A 22,891-nucleotide genomic window follows, 5' to 3' on the forward strand; every position below is an offset into this window, starting at 1 on the left:
TTCTACTCTGTCCTATAGGGTCCCTATGCATCTGAACCAACTTGAAGGCACCTAACAATAATAACAATATATCTCCATTTGTAATATATAGGAAGCGATACTTAGGGTAAATAACATCAGTTATAAGAATCTGTTTATCCTCACCTGAAAAATCATATTCCAGCACTTTCTTGCATGGTTGTTAGGAAGAATAAATGAGACTTAAATGTTTCAATGTGTCTGTGATACCTGAAAATAACTCTAAAATAGTGTGTGTTTAGTACTATTTGTCTGTCTGTCTATCTATATATCTATCATCTGTGTATCATCATCATCATCTATCTTTATTTGGTTGTTGACAGTAATTACTTGGAATGATTTTTTGGTTGTTGTTAATTGTTTTGATCCTTAAGATATTTATAAGTAAATTCTTCTGGACTGTGACTTAAGTTCTTTGTCACCATTTTCATGATGAAATAGGTATATAAAAAAAACCCAGTGCTGTCGAGTCGATTCCGACTCATAGCGACCCTATAGGACAGAGTAGAACTGTCCATACAGAAAGGTGTATATAAATTTTTGTATGAGAGGCTGACTTGATTTGTAAACTTTCACTTTAAAGCACAATTAAGAAAAAAGTGCCATTCTTTAGATTACTTTCTTTGTTGGTCTACTTAAAATACTTTCTCCTCCAACTGGGCATTTGTATTATAAAGGACACATTCTAAGTTTTTTGTAACAAATCAGATATACATATATTTTTTTCTCATGGAGAAATCTAGGATATATGAGGAAACCTGAACAAATAGTGAAATATTGGTGTCAAAAAAAAACGCTTGTAAAATATGTATCCTCTACTTTTTATGAAAAATAAAAGTTTAAAAAATCACAATAGCGTAGGAGAAAAAGAAAATATACTGTGACTATATATGTAAATTACTAGAAGTTATCAAAACCTGTCTTTAAATGAAGCAACTTCCATTAGACATTGGAATGCCTATGTACCAGGAGATATTACAGATAAATGTCAGTATAATCTTAAATAAAAGTATCTGAATATGCCACAAATGTTTTAAGAAATATAAGAATAGCCCTACAGTTTAAAATAATGGAATTGCTGGTTTAAAACTTTGTGATCACTGCTTCCTAGGTATGTATATGTGTCCGTCCGTCCTTCCGTCCGTCCTTCCGTCCTTCCATCATCTATCTATTTGTCTGTCTGTCTGTCTACCTGTCTGTCTATCATCTATCTATCTATCTATCTACCTATCTATCTATCATCTATCTGTCTGTCTGTCTATCTGTCTGTCTATCATCTATCTAATCTACTTACCTACCTACCTACCTGTCTGTCTGTCTATCTATCTTTCTATCTATTTGTCTGGCATACATCTATTCCTGAACACTATGAGCAGAGCAGTCTCTGAGTAAACTATTAGTGAATAAATGCAGCCATTAAATTCTGTAGGATTAAACTACAAAAGTCAATACATGAAGTCCACATTTAACCATAAAAAACTTACCAAGAATAATGGTAAGCAGATAGAATAGAATCAAAATTCTAAATATTTTTCTGTGGCTTTGTAATTGATTAAAAATGGGGCCTTGAAAATAGCACTAAAATATTCTAGACATTATTAAAACGTGACACTGCATAAAAAATTCTACCTTTTACCTAAAATGAATCTGCTTTGACACACCATGCGCTTCTTAACATGGCATAGACGGAACAATATATGGCTTTCTCTCAGTCTTTGAGGCTCTCCCTGAGGAGATACCAAGCAACGTGTTAATTATGTCTGAAGCACTTGAAAGCTTAACAAAATGTCTAGGGTGCCTGTTAATTTTCTAAACAATTTGTATTCACCAGGGAGTAAGTTTCTTTTAGATACATTTATTCTCAGTTAACTTTTAATTTCTCCCACCAAGGGATCTGGATTAAAATGTTTTACCTTTAGGACAGACCGCTCAATATTCATCCACTTCCGTAAAGTTTTCAAATGGAATAAAATCAGTACAGTTCATATATATGGTATATACCATTTCTTTGTGTGTTTTCTATATTTTCGCTATTTTTGGACCTCTGAGGACAGTTATTAGTCAACACAACTCCTCCTTTTAGTTCAAATTTTTTGTTTAAGGCTTCTCTCTTATTTTATTTTATCAGATTAAGATACCCTATTTTATTGGCATTGCTCAAAATCGGAAGAAACAGCTGCAAAAACCATTAATAATTAGAACATGAAAGTATGAATCTCACACATTGGAAATAATAAAAAATATGAAATGGATGCATAAATATGGATACTCTAGGTATTACTGAGCAGAAAACGACTGGTATTTTTCATTTTGAATTGGCATTCATATGGTCTAATATGGTGGGAATGGCAAATTGAAGTGGAATGGTGTCACACTCATTGACAAAAAGAACATTCCAAGACGTATCATGAAGTAAATGCTGTCAGTAATAGGATAATATCCAGAGAAGACCAGACAATACTACTATAATTCAAATTTACCCACCGAGCGGTGAGGCAAAGATGAGGAAACTGAAGATTTTACCAACTTATGAAGGCTGGAATTCTTCAAAATTTCAGTCAAGATGCACTGGTCATTAAGGGTGAACAAAATGTGAAAGTTGGAAACAAAGAAGAAGGATTGTTCGTTGCAAAATATGGCCTTGGTGATAGAAAGGACTCCAAAGATCACATGTTGGAATATTGCAAGACCAATGAATTCTTCATTACAAAAAACTTTTTTTCAACAACATAAATGGAGACTATATTTTATACATGTGGACCGCACCAGATGGAATACACAGGTGTCAAATTGACTACATCTGCTGAAAGAGATGATGGAGAAGCTCAATATCATCAGTCAGAACAAAGCTAGGGCCCAACAACAGAACAGACCATCCATTGCTCATACTCAAGTACAAGTTGAAGCTGAAGAAAATTAGAGCAAGTTCATGAGACCCGAAATATGACCTTGAGTTCATCCGACATGAATTTTGAGATCATCTCAAGAGTAGATTTGACTCATTGAACACTAATGACAAAAGATTAGACAAGTTTGGAATGACATCAAATATCATAGATGAAGAAAGCAAAAGATCATTAAAAAGGGAGGAAAGAAAGAGAAAATCAAAACAGATGTCAGAAGAGGCCCTGAAACATAAAGTAGCTAAAGCAAATGGAAGAAATAACGAAGTTAAAAACTGAACTGACGATTTCATGGCGGCTCAAAAAGACAAAGTATTGTAATGAAAGGTACAGAGATTTGGAGTTAAAAAGCCAAAAGGGAAGAACCTGCTCCACATTTCTCAAGCTGAAAAAACTGAAGGCATACGAGTGAATAATATGATGTATTACTTATGTCTTAATAAAATGTTTCAAAAATAAAAGTAACCAGAAAAAAAAGCCAATTTATCTGACATTCTAATGTATAGAGCACTTTAAAAGATGCAGAACTCATGCTTACTTGAGTGGATACTAAATGCCTTTATGATTAGAAAAATCACGAAAAGTTAATGACTGTAAAAAATAAAGCCTTGAAAAAAATCCCTAGATTTTCTTTCTATATCAGTTTTTTTAATATAAATTCACAAGTTCCATAGAAGCAATTGGTTGTGATGGTCAAAGAAAAGTTCCATGAAGAGGAGAGTTTTAAAAATGCCAACGTTTTTTATGAGAGAATAAACGCTGGACTTTTATTTTGCCTGCTCTAGTGTTGATTCATTTCTTTTGCTTCAAGTAATAAGCTAATATTTTGAGCCAGTAATTATATAAATAGAGACACATCAGATCTTATACGTTGCTGTTATTTCTTATATTATGTAGTATATAATTGCTGCTATTTAAGTAAGATAATATCATAGTAAATATTTTTATTCTTCTCATCAAAGAGATGATACAGGTTTGTTATTATTTTTAGTTGCCATTGTATATAGGTAAGACAGGCTATAAATATAAGATGATTTCTCCTTGAATATGACACTGTGGAAACTGGGAGAAACACCACATTATTGTGAAGGGCGTGCTCCTAACAGTTCTAGGGATGTGTCATTCACATAAGCTGGAAATTAGAATATCATTCTTTTTTATAACTTGAATTCCAAGACTTTCCTATGCCCTGGCATTTCTGCCCACCTCTCCACTGATTTATTCTTTGTCCAGGAAATCCATCAATATATGTAGCACCGATTTGTCAATTCCTTCACTCCACTCTCTTTGGTGGTAACTTTCTCCTACAGAGAAATTATATGCAGGTACTATTTGACACTTAGGAGGAGGGCCAGTCCTCAGAGAAGGACATCATGGTTGGTATAGTAGAGGGTCAGCAAAAATAGGAAGACCCTCAATGAGATGGATTGATACAGTGTCTGCAACAATGGGCTCAAACACAGCAAATATTGTGAGGATGGTTCAGGACCAGACATTCTTTCATTCTGTAGTTCGTGGAATTCCTGTGATCACAACCAACTCCTTGGCACCTAACAGCTACGACAACTATCAACATTATTGGGAGTCTTTAAACATTTTAATGAATCACACATTATTTCTTATTCTCACTGTAATAATATTTAACTTGTATATCAAAAAAAAGCTCCTCAGTATTTTCTCATCATTGTCTCTATTTCTCTTTGTCTTTCCTATTTTCAGGAGCTTCTTCAGTGAAAAACTATAAGTGGATTAGACAAATTTCTTTTCTTTGGGTTGATGTATATCACTGCGTTGCCTGTTGTTCCTTTTGGTATGTGTGATACTGTGGTGGGAAGCACTTGGATGTTTACATTAACCATGGCAATACCCAATATATTGCACATTTTCAGCAGGTTTCTTCACATCTTAGTCTATATGAATGGCACAGCCTACGATTCCATGATGCCCAACCTTTGTGATTGCATGTCCCTCTTCCTCTGCCCCTTGTGTCATCTAGAAATGTTTTCCCAGGTATTTAATGAAACACTCAATAAGTAAATGGATCACTCAAACATTAGCTCAAGGAAGAAGTTTTAATTTATTAAAACAAATTAAAAGTCCAGTAGTGGGGCCTGAAGGCTCTCATTGGTTCAGTAGCTCAGCAAAATCAAAGCCAATAAATATATTTGCCAATCTCTTGCCCTAAAATTAAATTTGCTAAGAACTGAAGCTCAAACGGTAACACAATCCAGAAAGTAGAAGATGGTAGGGAAAAAATCTCCTCAGAGACCTCTCTTTTTAAGGAAGTAACATCAATCTTGACAAGCCCCTGGCCAACTTCTACACATCATTAGTGATAATGATTTAGCTATTTTTTAAAAAATTCTACTTCTACCTTTATTTTTAAAGGTGGCGGAACTTTTCAAGGCAGAAATTCACAAATCATTTCTTAAATGGGAACTTCCTTGTTATTATTTTTAGCATCTTCCTTACTAAACCAAAAGACCAGATTCTTCCTGCCCAGTCAATTCTGACTCATAGAGACCATATAGGACAGACTAGAACTGCCCCTTAGAATTTCAAAAGAGCACCTGGTGGATTTGAAATGTCCACCTTTTCATTAGTAGCCGAGCTCTAACCACTGTGTAACCATTGCTCCTGTTCCAGACTTAATGATAATTCCTAATATCCCCCCACAGCACATTTATTACAAACCTGCCCATGTTCTGTAACCACTTTGTGATGGTTTTCCATTATTTAGTTTGAGCAAGTCCTGCATCCAAAATGAACTGATTAGCTTGTTGTTTCAATTCATTTATTCATTGTCTTTATTGAATTTATTTTCTCTCCCAGAAATTATCCTAGGTATTCACTACTTTATGAACCCCACTGCTATTTCTCTTCTTTTAATCTGATACTTTCTGTTATTTCAGGGATGACATTATTAAAGCAGAAAACTGACATTAAGAAGTAATTTAGAGTAGCTGTTATGAGCCTGGAACCTGCAGCTAGACCACGTTTGAAACTTGATTCTAATGCTTAAGACCAATGTGAACTTGGACTATTTATTTATTCCTCATGAGTTCAACTTGGGTAATTTATTTACCCTCTCTGAACCTCCATTTTATTATCTAAAATATGAAAATATTAATAGAACTTACTTTACAGAACTGTTGTGATGATTATAATTAATGAAATTCTGAAGAATGACTATGATATACCTTTTGATAAATATGAGATATTATTACCTGGAAGTGCTCATTTTTGCTGGGTGGAAACCCTAGGTTCTTGTCGGCATGGCTTGAATCAGCTAATAAACCAGTGACTGAGATAAGAGTGTAGAAAGGCACCTTTATTTCGTGGTGCTAAGGAAAGAAATAGTCAGGGTTGCTACTGCCAACGCTGCTCAGTGAGAGGGAATGGAAGGTTACTTTTAAGGGGTTTACACGTAGGAAGTTCATATAAGTTACATCAGTAACATTATTAATCTTACTGCACAGCTGCAATGCTATTTACGTGTAACTTCATGCATCGGGTGTTCAGAATATGGGGGTTAAACTTCACCTAAAACTAAAAAAAAAAAAAAACCTATTGCCTTTGATTCGATTCTGACTCATAGCGACCTTATAGGACAGAGTAGAACTGCTCCATAGAGTTTCCAAGGAGTACCTGGAGAATCTGAACTGCAGACCCTTTAGTTAGCAGCCATAGCACTTAGCCACTATGGTACTAGGGTTTCCAAACTCACCCAGAGACAGGGAAATTACTATGTATGAGGTCTAAAAGCTTATCCTGAATGTCAGCATGATGCCTAAACCATTTCTGCCAATTTCCTCTACTTTGGGGCAGCAGTTAAGGAGACAGGAAGCAGGATTTTAATGTTGAAAAGCCAAAACAATGAAAGACAGGCAGCAAACGTAACACATCATAGTATATTCTGTCCCCCAAGAAATACTCCAAAAATAATTCAACAAACATTTTAAAAAGTTTTTCATATAGATAAGAAAAAATAATCCATGAAACAAAAAAGATAACTATTAAGTAAGAACAACCAGGGGAGAAAGGATTCCAAACATGGGAGCATCTATAGACAGTCTCAAGAAATTTATCATAATTAGTGTATATTCTGATATAGGTAAAAAGGGTTGGTTAAAACGAAGTCAGATGCAAAGCTGAACCTCTGGATTGCTAAATCAATAAGGTATGTTAACAGATTTACATGTGAAAGGAAAGGCATTAATAAGAGTGGAACTACAAGGTCTGGAATGGGGACTTTTGAGCGAATTAATTTAACTGAGTATGTCAAATCATCACACTACACTGAAACTCCTTGCAACCTGGCCCATATCTAATACCCCCCTCAGAAGACTATGAAGGGTAAAACAGAAGGGAAAGGCTTGCACAAACATACACATACACAAACACAAATGCTGACACTGCAAAGTTTATTCTAAATGTTGACAAAAACAAGACAATCATTGTAGCTCCACTTCTGTACCTAGCACTTTTTCCCACTTCCACTCAGCATATCCACTCTCCTCTCCTGATTTCATGGTTCGCAACACATTCTCTTGGAGCCCTGGTGGTGTAGTGGTTAAGAGCTTGGCTGCTAGCCAACAGGTCAGCAGTTCTAATCCACCAGCCATTCCTTGGAAAGTCTATGGGGCAGTTCTACTCTGTCCCGTATGGTTGCTATAAGTCAGAATCCTCTCAGTTCAAAGGGTTTTGTTTTTTAGCACATTCTCCAAAAAAACAAACCCACTGCTGTCGAGTCTATTATGCCAATTGACCTAGATATACCCCAAAACTATGATCTCCATCCCCAGTCCCAGCTAGTCTGTCCCTCAAAGTGTTTGAATGTGTTTAGGAAACTTCTTCGTTTTTGGTTTGATCCAGTTTGCTGACTTCCCCTGTATTGTTTGTTGTCCTTCCCTTCACTGAAGTTGACCCTCGTCTACTATGTAAAAAAAAAAAAAAAAAATTGTGATTTTCCCTCCCCCCACACTCCCCACCCTCATAGCCATCAAATAATTTTTTTTCTGTGTTAAAACCTTTTCTTAAGTTCTTATAATAATGATCTCACACACTATCTGTCCTTTTGTGACTGACTTACTTCACTCAGCAGGAAGAGCTAGACCTCTCTGACTTCACCCAGTCCTCTGACAAAAGCAGGCAGAAGGAGGAAACTGCCTTTGGATTTCCCTTTCATGCAGTGAACTCAGAAACTTTGGCTCTTGCGAACACAAGATTTCCTCAACAAAGCTACATTGCAGTAGCCCTGGAAACCAGTAGAACAACTAAATAGTTTTAGCTTTAAGAGATTGTGAAAGCACATTCATGCCAGGGTAAAACAAAGAGCCCATTTTTATCCTAGAAAACCCAAGTGTCTGCGAACAGTAAATGGGTGTAGCTTTCTTTTCTTTTCCAACTAAGAGAATGGAGAGGCAACATCAGCTTGCATGTTTCTCAGTAAGAGAAAGAACTCTCTGACTTCATTCACTCCTCTGATGAAAGCAGGCAGAATGACAGAAACTATCTTTTGGTTTCTCTTTCCTGCAATAAACTCAGAAACTTTGGCTCCTGGAAAAGCAAGTTTTTCTCAGCAAAACTACATTGCTGTATCCCCTCTTCTAACAGTGAAACAACTACATAGTGGTACCATTAAGAGATTGTGACGGCACATTGACCCCCAGGGAAAAGAAAGCGCATATTGGAATCCTAGCAAACCCATGTCCTCCCGAGTTCAATGGGAGTAACATTCCCTTCCTACTAAGTAAGAGAGTGCAGAGTCAACATTAGGTTGCATGTTTCTCAGTAAGAGAAAGAACTCTCGGACTTCATTCAGTCCTCTGATGAAAGCAGACAGAATGAAAGAAACTGTCTTTTGGTTTCTGTTCCCTGCATTCAAATTGGTAACTTAGGCTCCTGGAGATGCAAGATTTCCTCAGTAAAAGTGCATCGTGTTATCCTGGGTATTCGTATAGAAACAACTACACAGTGGCAGCCTTAAAAGACTCTGAAAGTACATTGACCCCCAGGACAAGCAAAGTGCATATTTAAATCCTAGCAAACTCAGGTGTCTGCTTACAGTTCAACAGGTAAAACTTTCCATTCCAACCCAGTAAGAGAGCACAGGGGCAATATCAGTTTGTTAAGTTTCTCAGTAAGAGAAAGAACACTCTGACTTCCTCCAGTCCTCTGACAAAAGCAGGCAGAATGAAACTGTCTTTTGGTTTCTCTTTCCTTCAGTGAAATTGGTACATTGGCTCCTGGAAATGCAAGGTTTCCTCAGTAAAACTACATCGTGTAACCCCTGTTCTTTCATAGAAACAACTACATAATAATAACCTTAAGACATTGGGAAAGCACATTGATGCCCAGGGAAAACAAACTGCATATTGAAATCCTAGCAAACCAGTGTCCACCTGAGTTCAATGGGTTTAACTTTCCATTCCTTTCACAGTAAGAGAGCACAGGTGAAATATCAGCTTGCATGTTTCTCAGTAAGAGAAAGAACTCTCTGACTTCATCCAGTCCTCTGACAAAAGTAGGCAGAATGAAGGAAACTGTCTCTGGTTTCCCTTTCTTGAAACGAACTCGGTAACTTTGTTTCTTCGAAACGTAAGGTTTACTCACAAAAACTGCATTGCCGTAGCACCTGTCCTTGCAGAGGAAGAATTAAATTTTGTTAGCATTAAGAGATTGTGAAAGCACATTGACGCCCAGGGAAAACAAAGAGCATCTTGACATGCTAGAAACCCAAGGGTCTGCTTATACGTCTATGCGTCTATGGTTGTAACTTTCCATTCCTTTTCCAGTAAGAGAGTGCAGAGGCAATATCAGCTTGCATGTTTCTCAGTAAGAGAAAGAACTCTATGACTTCATCTAGTCCTCTGATGAGAGCAGGCAAAATTAGAGAAACCGTCTTAGGTTTCTCTTTCCTGCAGTGAAATGGTAACTTTGACTCATGGAAACGCAAGGTTTCCTCAGCAAAACTACGTTGCGGTAACCTCTGTTCTTGCATAGAAAGAAGTACAAAGTGGTAACCTTAAGAGATTGTGAAAGCATATTGATGCCCAGGGAAAACGAAGTGCATATTGAAATACTAGCAAACCAATGTCCGCCTGAGTTCAATGGGTGGAGCATTCTATTCCTTTCCAAGTAAGAGAGCACAGAGGCAACATCAGCTTCCATGTTCCTCAGAAGGGAAAGAACTCTCAGACTTCATCCAGCCCTCTGACGAAAGCAGGCAGGATGAAAGAAATTGTCTTTTGGTTTCTCTTTCCTGCATTGAAATGGGTAACTTTGGCTCCTGGAAATGCAAGGTTTCCTCAGCAAAACTAAATCACGTTACCAAGGTATTTGCATAGAAACAACTACATAGTGGTAGCATTAAGAGACCCTGAAAGTATATTGACCCCCAGTGAAAGCAAAGTGCATATTGAAATCCTAGCAAACCCAGTTGTCTGCTTGCAGTTCGGCGCGTGTAATTTTCCATTCCAACCAAGTAAGACAGCGCAGAGACAACCTCAGTTTGTATGTTTCTCGGTAAGAGAAAGCACTCTCTGACTTCACCCAGTCCTCTGCAGAAAGCAGTCAGAATGAAAGAAACTATCTTTCGGTTTCTGTTTCCTGCAATGATATCTTTAACTTCAGCTCCTGGAAACACAAGGCTTCCTCAGCAAAACTACATCGTGTTAGCCCTGATTTTTGCATAGAAAAAACTACATAGTGGTAGCTTTAAGAGATTGTGAAAGCACATTGACACCCAGGAAAAATAAAGTGCATATTTAAATACTAGCAAACCCAACTGTGTGCCCGCAACTCAATCGGTGTAACTTTCCATTCCTCTCCAAGTAAGACAGCACAGAGGCAACATCAGCTTGCATGTTTCTCAATAAGAGAAAGAAGTCTCTGACTTCATCCATTCCTCTGAGGAAAGCAGGCTGAATGAGATAAACTGTCTTTAGGTTTCTCTTTCCCGCAGTGAAAGCGGTAACTTTGACTCCTGGAAACACAAGGTTTCCTCAGCAAAACTACATCGCAGTAACCTCTGTTCTTACATAGAAACAACTACTAAGTGGTAACGTTAAGAGATTCTGAAATCACACTGACGCCCATGGAAAACAAAGGGCATACTGAAATCCTAGCAAACCCAAGTGTATGCTTATACTTCACTGGATGTAACTTTCCATTTCTTTCCAAGTAACAGAGCACAGAGGAAACATCAACTTGCATGTTTTTCAGTAAGAGAAAGAACTCTTGGACTTTATCTTGTCCACTGATGATAGTAGACTGGATGAAACTGCCTTAAGTTTTCTCTTTCCTGCTGTGAAATCGGAAACTTTGGCCCCTGGAAATGCAAGGTTTCCTCAGCAAAACTGCATCACTTTATCCTCTGTTCTTGCACAGAAATTATTATGAAGTGGTAATGTTAAGACATTGTGAAAGCACAATGAAGGCCAGGGCAAACAAAGAGCATATTGAAATCCTAGCAAACCCAAGTGAATGCTAATAGCACAATGGGTGTAATTTTCCATTCCTTTCCAAGTAAGAGAGGGCAGAGGCCACATCAGCTTGCATATTTCTCAGTAAGAGAAAGAAGTCTCTGACTTCACCCAGTCCTCTGAAGAAAGCAGGCAGAGTGAAAGAAAATGTCTTCGGGTTTCTCTTTCCTGCAGTGACATCAGGAACTTTGACTCCTGGAAACGCAAGGTTTCCTCAGCAAAACTACATCACGGTAACCTCTGTTCTTGCATAGAAACAAGTATGAAGTGGTAACCTTAAGAGATTGTGAAAGGACATTTGATGCCCAGGGAAAACAAACAACATATTGTAATCGTTGCAAACCCAAGTATATGCTTATACGTCAATGGATGTAACTTTCCAGTCTTTTCAAAGTAAGAGAGCACAGAGGCAACATCAGCTTGCATTTTTCTCAGTAACAGAAAGAACTCTTTGACTTCATCCAGTCCTCTGACGAGAGCAGGGAGAATGAAAGAGACTGTTTTGGTTTCTCTTTCCTTCAGTGACACTGGTACTTCGGCTCCTGGAAACTCAAGGTTTCCTCAGCAAAACTGCATCAAGTAGCCCCTGTTATTGCATGGAAACAACTACGAGGTGGTAATGTTAAGAGATTGTGAAAGCCCACTGATGCCCAGGGAAAAGAAAGCGCATATTGAAATCCTAGCAAACTCATGTCTGCCTGAGTTCAACTGGCTTAACTTCCTATTCCTATTGAGTAAGAGATTGCAGAGGCAACATCAGCTTGCATGTTTCTCAGTAAGAGAAAGAACTCTCTGACTTCATCCAGTCCTCTGATGAAAGCAGGCAGAATGAAAAAAACTGTCTTTTGGTTTCTCTTTACTGCAGTGAAATCGGTAACTTTGGCTACTGGAAACACAAGGCTTCCTCAGCAAGTCCACATTGTGGCAGCCCCTGTCCTTGCAGAGGAACAACTAAGTGGTGTTAGCATTAAGAGATTGTGAAAGCACATTGATGCCTAGGAAAAAAAGAAGTGTATATTGAAATCCCAGCAAACCCTAGTGTCTTCCTGCTGTTCAATGGGTATAACTTTCCATTCCTTTCCAAGTAAGACAGCACAGAGGAAAAATCAGCTTGCATTTTTCTCAGTAAGAGAAATAACCCTCTGACTTCATTCAGTCCTCTGACAAAAGCAGGCAGAATGAGAGAAACTGTGTTTTGATTTCTCTATCCTGCAATGAACTTGGCAACTTTGGTTCTTGGAAAGGTACAGTTTCCTCACAAAAACTGCATTGAGGTAGCACCTCTCCTTGCAGAGGAACAATCACATTGTGTTAGCATTAAGAGATTGTGAAAGCATCTTGACACCCAGGGAAAACAAAGAGCATATTGAAATCCTAATAAACCCAAGTGTCTGCTTACAGTTCAATGGGTGTAACTTTCCATTTCTTTCCAAGTAAGAGACTACAGAGGCAACATCAGCTTGCATGTCTCTCAGTAATAGAAAGAACTCTCTGACTTCATCCAGTCCCGTGATGAAAGTAGGCTGAATGAGAGAAACTGTCTTTTGGTTTTTCTTCACTGCAGTGATACCAGTAACTTTGGCTCCTGGAAATGCAAGGTTTCCTCAGCAAGACTACATCACAGTAGCCCCTGTCCTTGCAGAGGAACAACTATGTAGTGTTAGCATTAAGAGATTGTGAACGCTGTTTGACGTCCACAGTAAACAAAGTGCGTATTGATATAACAGCAAACCCAAGTGTCTGCCCGCAGTTCAAAGGGTGTAATTTTCCATTCCTTTCCAACTAAGACAGCGCAGAGGCAATATCAGCTTGCATGTTTCTCAGTAAGTGAAAGAACTCTCTGACTTCATCCATTCCTCTGAAGAAATCAGGCAGAATAGGAGAAACTGTCTTTTGGTTTCTATTTCCTGAAGTGAACTTGGTAACTTTGGCTCCTGGAAATGCAAGATTTTTTTCACCAAAATTACTTCGTGGTAGCCCCTGTTCATGAAAAGAAACAACTACACAGTAGCCTGAAGAGATTGTGAAAGCACATTGTTGACCAAGCAAAACAAAGTGCATATCGAAATCCTAGCAAACTGAAGTGCCTCCTTATAGTTTAATGGGTTTAACTTTCCACTCCTTTCCAAGTCAGAGAGCACAGAGGCAACATCACCTTGCATGTTTCTCAGTAAGAGAAAGAACTCTTGGACTTCATCTAGTCCTCTGAGTAAAGCAGGCAGAATGAAAGAAACTGTCTTTTGGTTTCTGTTTCTGCAGCGAAATCCATAACTTTGGCTCCTGGAAATGCAAGGTTTCCTTAGCAAAAGTACACTGTGTTATCCTGGGTATTCGTAGAGAAACAACTACGTTGTGGTAGCTTTAAGAGATTGTGAAAGTACTTTGACACCCATGGAAAACAAAATGAGTATTGATATAATAGCAAACCCAAGTGTCTGCCTGCAGTTCAAAGTGTGTAATATTCCTTTCCTTTCCATGTAAGAGAGTGCAGAGGCAACATCAGCTTTCTTGTTTCTCAGGAAGTGAAAGAACTCTCCGGCTTCAATCACTCCTCTGACAAAAGCAGGCAGAATGAGGGAAACTGTCTTTTGGTTTCTCTTTCCTGCAGTGAACTCAGTAACTTTGGATCCTGGAAAAGCAAGATTTTTTCATGAAAAATACATCGTGGTAGCCCCTGTTCATGAACAGAAACAACTACTTAGTGGTAGCCTTATGAGATTGTGAAAGCACATTGATGACCAGGCAAAACAAAGCACATATTGAAATCCTAACAAACCAAAGTGTCCGATTATAGTTCAATGGGTGTAGCTTTCCATTCCGTTCCAAGTAAATAGTGCAGAGGCAACATCAACTTACATGTTTCTCAGTAAGAGAAAGAACTCTCTGACTTCATCCAGTCCTCTGATAAACCAAAACCAAAACCAAACCCAGTGGCATCGAGTCCATTCCGACTCATAGCGACCCTATAGACAGAGTAGAACTGCCCCATAGAGTTTCCAAGAAGCGCCTGGTGGATTTGAACTGCCGACCCTTTGATTAGCAGCTGTAGCACTTAACCACTATGCCACCAGGGTTTCCCCCCTGATGAAAGCAGTCAGAATAAGAGAAACTGTCTTTTGGTTTCTCTTTTCTGCAGTGAAAGCAGTAAGTTTGGCTCCTGGAAACTCAAGGTTTCCTCAGTAAAACTACATAGCAGTAGCCACTGTTCTTACAGAGAAACAACAATGAAGTGGTAGTGTTAAGCGGTTGTGAAAACACACTGATGCCCAGGGAAAACAAAGTGCATATTAAATCCTAGCAAACCCAAGTTTCTGTCTCCAGTTCAATTAGTTTAAGTTTCCATTCTTTTCCAAGTAAGAGAGGGCAGGAGCAACATCAGCTTGTATGTTTTTCATTAAGAGGAAGATCTCTGTGACTTCATCCAGACCTCTGGCGAAAGCATTTAGAATGAAAGAAACTGACTTTAGGTTTGTCTTTCATTTAGTGAACTTGGTAAGTCTGGCTTGTGAGCACAAGGTTTCCTCAGCAAAACTACATTGTGGTAGCCCTGTAGCTTGAAGAGGTACAACTATGTAAAGTCAGCATTAAGAGATTGTGTAAGCACATTCAGGCCCAGGTCAAACAAAGTGCGTTTTGAAATCCTAGAGAACCCATGTGTGTGCCTGCAGTTCAATGGGTGTAACTTCCCATATCCATCTAAGAGAATGCAGAGGCAACATCAGCTTTCATGCTTTTCAGTAAGAGAAAGAACTCTCAGACTTCATCCAATCCCCTGACGAAAGCAGGCAGAATGAAAGAAACTGTCTTTGGGTTTCTTTTTCATGCAGTGAACCCAGGAAGTTTGGCTTTTGCGAGCACGAGGTTTACTCTGCTAAACTACATATAGGTAGCCCCTGTAACTTACAGAGGAACATCTAGGTAGTGCTAACTTTAAGATATTGTGAAATAATATTTAGTCTCGGGTAAAACAAAGTTCATACTGAAAGCCAGAGAACTCATGTGTCTGCCCACAGTTCAATGGGTGTAACTTTCTGTTCTGTTCCAACTAAGAGACATAGGTGCAGACCTTTGGGTTTTATAAGATTTCATTATGAACTGTGTTTTACCTGGACATGAATGTGCTTTAACAATGTCTTAACAATGATAAGATTATGTAGTTTTTCCTCTGAAAGTATATGGGCTACCTCCATGTAGTTTTGCTCAGTGAATCTTCGATTGGCAAGTGCCAAAGTTTCTGAATTCGGTGTGCGAAAGAGAAACGAAAATGCAGTTTTTCTCTTCCCACTTGATTAAGTCATATGGCTTGGTGAAGTCAGATGATTTTCTCTCATATAGAAAAAATGCAAGCTAATGTTGCTCCGCAGTCTCTTAGTTGGAAAAGAAAGTAACATTACACCCATTGAAATAGGTGTAGACCCTTGGGTTTCATAAGATTTCAATACGGAGTTTGTTATCCCTGTGCGTGAGTGTGCTTTAACAATCTCTTACTGATAACACTATGTAGTTTTTCCTCTGCAAGTATATGGGCTACCGCGATGTAGTTTTGCGAGTAAACATTGTGTTTGGAGAGGCAAAGTTACCAAATTCATTGCCTGAATGAGAAACGAAAATATACTTTCTCTGATCCACTTGATTAAGTCAGGAGGTTTGATCACATCAGAGGGTTTTCTCTCATATTGAAAAACATGCAAGGTAATGTTGCTTCTGGATTCTCTTGGTTGGAAAAGAATGTTAGGTCACACCCATTGAAATTCGTGTAGACATTTGGGTTTTATAGGATTTCAATATGCACTTTGTTTTATCCCGTCGTGAATGTGCATTATCAATTTCTTAAAGAGAACACCATGCAGATTGTTCTGTGCAATTATTCGGGCTACAGTGAGGTAGAGTTTGTGTTTGCAAGAGTCAAAGTTACCAAATTCATTCCATGAAAGAGAAACCAAAAGAGAGTTTCTCTCATTCTGCCTGATTTAGTCAGAGGATTTGATGAAGTCAGAAGGTTTTTCTCTTCCTGAAAACCTGCCAGCTAGTGTTGCCTCTGTATTCTCTTAGTTGGGGAGGAATGGTAGGTTACACCCATTGGAAAATGTGCATACACTTCGGTTTTAAAGGATTTCAATATGTACTTTTTTTAAAACTGTGCATGAATGTGCCTTAACGTTCTCTTAATGAAAACGCGATGTAGTTATCCCTCTGCAAGTACAGGGCCTACCATGGTGTAGTTTTTCTAAGTAAACCTTGTGTTTGCAAGAGCCAAAGTGACTGAATTCACTGCGCAAAAAAGAAATGAAAATGCAGTTTCTGTCATCTGACTTGATTAAGTCAGGAGGTTTGATTACGTCACAGGGTTTTCTCTCATATTGAAAAACATTCAAAATAATGTTGCTCTGCAGTCTCTTAGTTGGAAAAGAATGTAAAGTTACACCCATTAAAATAGGTGCAGACCCTTGGGTTTTATGATTTCAATATGCAGTTTGTTTTACCTGGGCGTGAATGTGTTTTAACAATCTCTTAACAAGGATAAGACTATGTAGTTTTTCCTCTGAAGTATATGGGCTACCATGATGTAGTTTTGCTGAGTGAACCTTGTGTTTGCAAGAGTCAAAGTTACCGAATTCATTGCATAAAAGAGAAACCAAAATAGAGTTTCTCTCATTCTTTGTAATTTAGTCAGAGGATTTGATGAAGTCAGAAAGTTTTTCTCTTACTGAAAAACAGGTAAGCTAATATTGCCTCTGAAATCTCTTAGTTGGAAAAGAATGTAAAGTTACTCTAATTCATATACACGCAGACACTTGGGTTTTTAGGATTTCAACATGCACTTTGTTTTACCTGGGCGTGAATGTGCATTATCAATCTCTTAACAATAATACAATATAGTTATTCCTCTGCAAGTACAAAGGCTACAACAATGTAGTTTTGCTGAGGAAACCTTGTGCTTGCAAGACTCAAAGTTACCAAATTCATTGAATGAAAGAGAAACCAAAATAGAGTTTCTCTCATTCTGCCTGATTAAGTCAGAGGATTTGATGAAGTCAGAAGGTATCCTCTCTTACTGAAACACGTGGAAGCTAACGTTGTCTGTGCAGTCTCTTAGTTGGAAAAGAACGTAAAGCTACACCCACTGAAATATGTGGAGACACTTGGCTTTTATAGGATTTCAATATGCACTTTGTTTTCATCTGGGCCTGAAAGTGCACTAAGAATCTCTTAACGATAGTACTATGTAGTTTTCCTCTGCAAGTATTTGTTTTACCACCATGAAGTTTTGCTAACTAAATCTGGTGTTTGCAAGAGGCTAAGTTACCGAATTCATTGAGCAAAAAAGAAAACAAAATACGGTTTCTCTCATTCTGCCTGATTAAGTCAAGAATCCGATGAAATCAAAACATGTTTCTTTCACTGAAAAATATGCACGCTAATGTTACCTCTGCATTTTATTAGTTGGAAAAGAATGTAAAGTTACACCCATTGAAATACGTGCAGACACTTGGGTTTTAATGAATTTCAATAAGGACTTTGTCTTACCCAGTGCGAATGTGCGTTAACAATCTCAACGAGAACACCATGCAGGTTTTTCGGGGCAAGTACACAGGCTATAGCAATGTAGTTTTGCTGACTAAACCCTGTGCTTGCTAGAGACAAAGTTACCAAATTTATTGAGCAAAAGAGAAACAAAAATACAGTTTCATTCCACTTGTTTAAGTCAGCAGGTTTGGTTAAGTCAGAGGGTTTTCTCTCATATTGAAAAATGTGCAAGCTAATGTTGCCTCTGCAGTCTGTTAGTTGCAAAAGAATGAAGAGTTGCTCTCATTCCAATACATGCAGACTCTTGGGTTTCATAGGTTTTCATTTTGCACTTCGTTTTACCCCTGCGGGAAGGTGTATTAAGACTCTCTGAACGATAGCACTGTGTGGTATATCCTCTGCAAGTACATGGACTACGGCGATGTAGTTTTGCTGAGTAAAGCTTGTGTTTCCAAGAGCCAAAGTTACTGAATTCATTGCATGAAAGAGAAACCAAAGGACAGTTTGTCTCATTCTGCCTGATTAAGCCAGAGGATTTGATGAAATCAGGTTTTTTTCTGTTACTGAAAAACACGCAAGCTAATGCTGCCTCTGCAGTGTCTTAGTTGGCAAAGAATGTGACGCTACTCCTTTTCAAATCCATGCGGTCCCCTGTTTTCTTGGATTCTACTTAAGTTAGGCGCATTTGATTAGATCAGATTTTTTTTGTTTGTTTTCTTTTATTGAAAAACCTGCAAGCTAATGCTGCATCTGCAGAGTCTTAGCTGAAAAGCATGTAAAGTTACTCCCATTCAAATTGGTGCAGTCCCTTGTTTTCCTGGATTCTACTTGATTAAGTTAGGCATATTTGATTAGATCAGAGGTTCTTTTTCTTATTGAAAAACCTGGAAGCTAATGTTCACTCAATAAAACTACATCGCTATAGCCTCGTACTTGCACAGGAGAGACAGCATTCTGCTCTCAAGATATTTTTAATGCACATTCATGCCCAGGTAAAACAAACTGTACATTCAAAACCTATAAGCCCAAGTCACTGGATGTATTTGAATGGGAGTATCTTTACTTTCTTTTCCAGCTAAGAGACTGCAAAAACAACATTAACTTGCATGTTTTTCGATGAGAGAAAAAAACCCTCTGACTTAATAAAATTGTCTAACTTAATCAAGTAGAATTAGAGAAAACAAGTGCCTGCACGTATTTGAATGGGAGTAACTTTACATTCTTTTCCAAGTAAAAGACTGCAGATGCATCATTAACCTACATGTTTTTCAATAAGAGAAAAAAAACCCTCTGACTTAATCAAGCCCTCTGACTTAATCAAGTAGAATGAGAGAAACTGTATTTTGGTTCCTCTTTCATGCAATGAATCCGTTAACTTTCCCTCTTGCAAACACAAAGGTTACTCAATGGCAATCAACAATAACCACAAACCAGTGAAGTAAAATGATAAGAAATGGTAGTTAAACAAGAACATTTTATTTATATAATTTATATAATCTTAGTTTTTTCATTTATAAATTTAAAATAATGTGACCTTTACTTTGAATTTTTCAGATTCCGATGAACTACATTAATATTGTAGGAAAGAATAGCCATTAAGTTTTTAACAAAAGCAGGTACGTAAGGACACCCATATTCAATTTCTCCTTGAGTTTCTGGATAAAAAGTCTCACTGGCTGTGTACTCAGCTGACTCGACTGGAAGTTCCCTATATTTTGTACACTTCTTTTATGTGCTTCCCCTTTCTCTGAATCTGTGGAGTTTCTCCCCAGCAGCAATACTGAATCTGTAAAAAAAAAAAAAAAAAACTAGAGCATGCTATGATTTCAACCCACCAAAACCATGAAGGAATGTTTGGATGTTGTTGTAAAAAAAAAAAAAAACTGAAACCAGTTGCCGTCCAATGGATTCCGACTCCTGGTAACCCCATGTGTTAGAGAGTAGAACCCTTTTCCACAGCATTTTCTCAGCAAAGGGTGAATCTTTATGGAAGCAGATCTCCAGGCCTTTCTTCCCTGGGCTCTCGGGGAGTGGGTGTTCGAAACCCCAAACTTGAGGCTAGTAGTGAAGTGCAAACGGTTTGCATAGGTCTTGCTAAAATACTATATGAGAAGCAAAGATCAAAACACGTGGAAACAGCTTAAAAAATGCACAGTTTTTTGCTCGCTTTTGGAGAAATCTGTCTGACAGGAGCTGCAGCCGAGCTCCTTCTTCTGCAGTCTGGGCAGTGAAAAGGGAGCGTTTTCCTCATTGCCGCCGACTCATTGCGCGTTTGGTTCCAAAGAGGCTCGGGTCCTCTCCCTGCGGCGGTGGTTCCTGCAGGAAGGAAAGCTCCTGCTTTCACCATGGGAGGGCGCCCAGGTCCGTTCGGCCAAGCATCGGCGGGTCCCACGCTGGGGTCCCGGGTGGGTTTGCAAGCGCCCTCTGGTGGCCAGCCACGATTTCGCTGAAATTCAGAGTCAGGTGATTCTAAGCCATGGAAGTCAAAACTGAAGCGAAGTCACCATCTAGCGCCTTAATGGAAATAGTGGAGACAAGAAGACAGGAGCTAAATATTCAAAAGCCCACTGAGAGGACAATCTGGAGGGAGGAAACAGGCGGACAGTGGAGGGGCCCGGAGATGGAGAGGTTGTGCATTCTTTGGCTTGGACTCTGACCTGTGAGCTCCACACACCCACCCCGCCAGGGCCTGATTAGGGTAAATGAAGAGATGTTTAAGGGGTGCCAGGAAACTCGGTGGTCAGGATTAATGACACTTTAATGAAATGTACTTTAAGAACAATCTGTGAGGACAAAATATCAAAATTTTAGAGATATCCGGAACAGACAGGCGGATGGGCACCGGAGGGTGGGGAAGGGCGGCCGCACATCTAGGTGAGCCGGTGGACCCTGGGGAATCATTACCCGTGTCTGGAGATGGCTCAGGACATGAGGACAGAAGAGTCAGAACCGAGGGCTTCCAGAAGCGCCCGGCCAGCGCCTCCTGTTCAGCCCTCCTCTGGTCTCCCCGGTCCACTGATGCCTTTGAGGGTCAGCCTGAGCTCAGTCACTATACCCAGGTCCCCCGGGCTTCCTCAAAATGTCGACCACCGCTGCAACATCGCCCGGCCCTTCGCTTTGCACCTTGGTTCTGTGTCTTGCACCTCCTGCCCCTGCTCTCTCGTCCTGTTTGCCCCCACTCAGCATTTACATGAACAAGCTCCCTGAAACCCCACAACTGGCTCTGCCTGCTCCACCTTCCCTTTTCGCCTCTGCCTCCTTCCATCTTAGTCCGCACCCTATTGCTGCCAGCGACCCTTTCAGTCCGCAGCTCCTCCCCACTGTCACCGCCCGCCTCCCTCCCCCCCCCCAACGGACCCTCTCACCCCTGCCTCTGTGCCCAGCCTGTAATTTTAGGTAGAGGGTTTGCCCACCACCACATGGAAGAGTTGGAGAAGGCTGGGCCTCTTCTGGCCTGGACTCTGAACTGCCTCCTCACCAGGCCAGGTAAAGTTTAAGGGGAGCCAATAAGCTCAGCGCACCCGTTCCAGGCAGAATGGCTCCTGTATGCTTTTGTGGCATTTTGTTGCTGAGCTCCAGTTGTGGAATGGAGTGTTCAGGACTTTTTAAATAAACTAAGCTGTCTTAGAAGAAATACAGCCAGAATGCTACTTAGAAGCATGGATGATGAGCCTTGTTTCCCATGTGTTGGACATCCTATCAGAAAGGACTAGTCCCTGGAGAAGAACATGCTTGGTAGAGTAGAGGGTCAGCTAAAAACAGGAAGACCCTCGACTGGTGGCTGCATCAGTGGGCTCCAACGTAACGATTATGAGGACGGTGCAGGACCCAGCAGTGGTTCTGTGGTACATAGGGTCGCTATGAGTTGACACCAAGTCTACTTCTGCCGGCCCCTTGGTTTACACCCTGGTTCTGTGTCTTGCAGCTTCTGTACCTGTTGTGTCGTCTTGTTTGCCATCTGTTAAGTGTTCACATGAACAAGCTTCCCTGAAACCCCACGCCTGGCTCAGCCTGCACCCCGTTCCCGCCCTACCTTTGTGCCCAGCATGTGACCTTATCCAGACAGTTTTGCCACCAAGATATCACAGAGCAAGTTGGTATCCTGGCACTAACAGGCACCCAGAACTTTTAGGCTTTGTTTTTCTTTTCCTTTCTATGTGAGATTTCAGTCTGGAACTCTAGTATAACTGCCTGTGCTGGAGATGCTGACTTCAACAGAGGAGGAAGGTGGGAATGGAAAGGGAGACATTTAAGGTATGGATATTAATATTAGCACGGCTCCCCTCTGCCCCCTCGAGAGTGTCTCATCTACCACCGCACTAATTGATTCTTGTGATTTTGACCTCCATCAATAAAGCCAATGGGGAAGATTTACACTCTCAGTTTCAACAGGAGGGACAGAAATAAGCATGGTCTGCACAGAGCTTTGCATGGACCCCCTAGAGAACTAGGGAGTTCCCAGGTGGTGCAAATGGTGACACGCTCAGCTGCTAACTGGGAAGCTGGCAGTCGGATCCATCCAGAGGTGTCTTGGAAGAAAGACCTGGTGATGTAGTTCTGAACAATCAGCCATGGAAAACCCTATGCTGCACAGTTCTGCTCTGACACACATGGGGTGGCCGTGACATGGAGCAGAGTCTGCGGTGACTGACTTAGAGGGAAGCGAGCCCTTTGGGGAAACCCTAGTGCAGTGGTGTTTAAGTACTACAGCTGCTAACCAAAAGGTTGGCAGTTGGAATCCACCAAGCGCTCCTTGGAAACCGTGGGGCAGTTCTACTCTGTCCTATAGGGTTGCTATGAGTCGGAATTGACTCAACGGCAACGGCTTTGATTTTTTTTTTGAGCCCATCAGAGGGGACATATGCTCTGAGACCAGTAATTTCTGTACTTTCACGAGAAAGTCATTAGCAAGGGTGAACATGTCCAATGAGTCCAGAACACAGCACCTCCTTGAAG

This window comes from Loxodonta africana, unplaced genomic scaffold, assembly GCF_030014295.1.
Source record: "Loxodonta africana isolate mLoxAfr1 unplaced genomic scaffold, mLoxAfr1.hap2 scaffold_48, whole genome shotgun sequence".
NCBI lineage: Eukaryota > Metazoa > Chordata > Mammalia > Proboscidea > Elephantidae > Loxodonta > Loxodonta africana.